Here is a 2,762-nt window from a genome sequence, read left to right as displayed (position 1 = left end):
TGGTTTGAGGATGTCCTGATCGAAAGATGAATGGATTGTCCATCCATTAATCCTCTAATGCTGGATCATAACATATAATCTTTATTCCTAAAAATCCGTGTTTTTCAAAAAATTTAATCCCAGAGAACATTAATGAAATAGCTAAATCCATGAGCGACCATTGAACAAATTGTTCTTCTTGTTTACCATTGATAACAGAAAATGGGTGCACCAGAATATTCTCCAAGGATCATAATGTGTGCTTAAATAATTTGAAACAAAAAATGGTTAAAATCTTCAAGTATCAAATCATAGTGATCATTATTAAAGTGTATTGTTTTTTTGTTAATTTTCGGCTCTGTGTGAAATTTGTATAAGATATTGGGAGTCATCACGCTATATAATAAAAGTTATGATTAAGTGGAATTTCAATTTTGAGAACCTTATTTCCAAGTGTAGTCTTATGTATTTGGATGAAAGATCCCTTTTTACTTGGAATAGTGAGTGTGAGGATGCAGTTGTGGTGAAAACAAAGGTGATACAATGATGTAAAATGCTCCTTACTGATTTATTATAAATGTATATATGTTTTTTTTTTTTTTAAAGATAAAAGATGGATTAGGAATGTCTTATTTGAAATTGTTCTTCAGGTTATGCGTGAAAAAATTCTTTTGAATTTGTTTTTATTTATTTAGTTAAGGTAAGTGATAAATAAGATTTACCTTTTTACAAACAGCTGTCAAATTAATTCATTGATTTTTAAAATTAAATTTATTTTCTAATTAACTTTTTTTAATGACCTCATACACAAATATTGTACGTTATTAGGTGGGTTTTTGGTGGAGCAACGGGAGAAGTAGAACTATGCCTTATTGTACTTACTATGGATCATATCGTTGTTCGTGAATTTTGTGGAATATGATTTCTCAGTTTTAATTTGCCTCTTAGCCCGTTCCTTACCAAAAATCGATCTGAAGACTCAAGGATAAACGATACCGACAATAAGGAAGATTCTGATCAATCTAATTACATCCATTAGTACCTTTTTTTTGGTTTTGACAAAGATATTCCAAATTTTCTGTTGATTTCTATCAATTATTATAACTTTAGTTCTATGATATTGAAAAACATTTTAAAATGTACTCGACGAACTTCTTCGTATTAACTATCGTCATTAATTAGTATTCGTTTAAAGTGAAAATAAGGGGAACCAGAAAGGGCACTCCATAGAGTGCAAACCTCCCCCTAAAATAATTTCTCCTAAAAATTACCATCCATTTAAATGGTTAATTTGTTGTTAAAGGTTTTGCAATGTTAAGCATTTTTTGATCTTATGCTGTTTATAAAGTGACTTTATTATACTTACATAACGACAAAAATTTCAGTGATGTATTTCAATTTGTTCCAAAGTTAATTATGCATTTTAAACGTTTTGTGTGACTTTGCCTTCTCAAAATTCTATAGTCTCTTAAAAAATCAAACATATATTTTAAAATTCAGAATGAGATTTTAAAAGTATTTTCTATTTTTTCCCCAAGGAAGTCAAAATACACTTTATATTAGAACTAAATTTAAACTAAAAACTGAGTGCATAGTATGAAAATGAGTAATTAATTTGATACAATATATTTATTATTAATGAAAATATTATTTAGTACTGACTAAATTGATATCATTGTTATTAAAAAAAAAAGAATGTTATTATTTATCGTATTGGTATTTTCACTTCAGAAAATATAAAGCCGTTCAGATAATTTTTAGATGAATTGGATTTCAATTTTGTGAGGCACAACTCCACTGCTGAAAACCCCTTTCAAATTTAATACTTTAAATTTATAGCATTTCTGAGTATTTTTGTCTTTTCTTGGATGTTACATCAATGTTTAAGTCTTATTGGTCAAAAATAACAAAAAGCTTTTTTAATTAGAGTTGTCTTTTAGCTCCGTAAAAACAAATAACAAGAAAGCTTACTTATTTATATATATAAAATTGGAGACTAAACATAGGGGGCTGAGTCATTCTGTACAAAAACACAAAAGTTGTTTTTTGGAGCTCTAAAACTAGATAGGAGTGATAAATCAAAAAGTAACTGGCATCTCAAAACATAACTATACGAATAAGGTCGTTTTCTAAATTTATTCAAAATCAAAAAGAAGATAAATTGTGCGTGTACACGTCTAAGTGTACATAGGTAAATATATATACATCTGTATTAGGGCTAGGACGGTATACTAAACCCACAGCTCGGTACGAAATACGGTAGACCTTGCACGCAGTATGTGGTTTGGTACAGTATGATAGTAAAATGTTTTTTTTTTTTTTTTAAATAGAATTAATGTGGTTTTCAATTTTTTTGTTATATTGATTTTTTAATAATTTCTTTTCTGTACAAATAAATTATTTATAAATATATTTTCTAAAAACTTTCGTACAAATAAAATTTATTTATAATTGTTTTTCAAAAGGATAGCTTGTCTACATTTCCCGTAAATAACACGACCGATCAAGTCTATCTAGCCGTCAAAAAGATTCTGAATTATGGTATAAAATATAGACCAGGCTATTTAAATTGACTATTATTTTCATGAATTTATAATTAATTTTTTACCAATTATTTTACAAAAGGATGAATAAATATATATTTTTCAAAATGATAGTATAATAAATGATACCATTTGACACCGGGTGTAAAAAAGTACTGAGACTGTACCTGCCTCTAAGTAGTCATTAAAATACTAAATTGATCAGGATGATGTTGTACATAGAAAATTTTATTCTATAAA

General features: G+C 27.4%; 1 long non-coding RNA gene across 1 annotated transcript; it reads left to right on the top strand.

The window, feature by feature from the left end:
- Window positions 1-374: 374 nt before the first annotated feature.
- Window positions 375-1,440, top strand: LOC139907560 (uncharacterized). Its single transcript, XR_011784250.1, has 3 exons — window positions 375-514; window positions 586-679; window positions 808-1,440. It is a non-coding gene; the product is annotated as an uncharacterized lncRNA (long non-coding RNA).
- Window positions 1,441-2,762: the final 1,322 nt, after the last annotated feature.

The sequence above is a fragment of the Lepeophtheirus salmonis genome, unplaced genomic scaffold (assembly GCF_016086655.4).
Source record: "Lepeophtheirus salmonis unplaced genomic scaffold, UVic_Lsal_1.4 unplaced_contig_8723_pilon, whole genome shotgun sequence".
NCBI lineage: Eukaryota > Metazoa > Arthropoda > Copepoda > Siphonostomatoida > Caligidae > Lepeophtheirus > Lepeophtheirus salmonis.
Note: the sequence above shows the minus strand (reverse complement) of the source record. Positions and strands in the feature narration are given on the sequence as shown.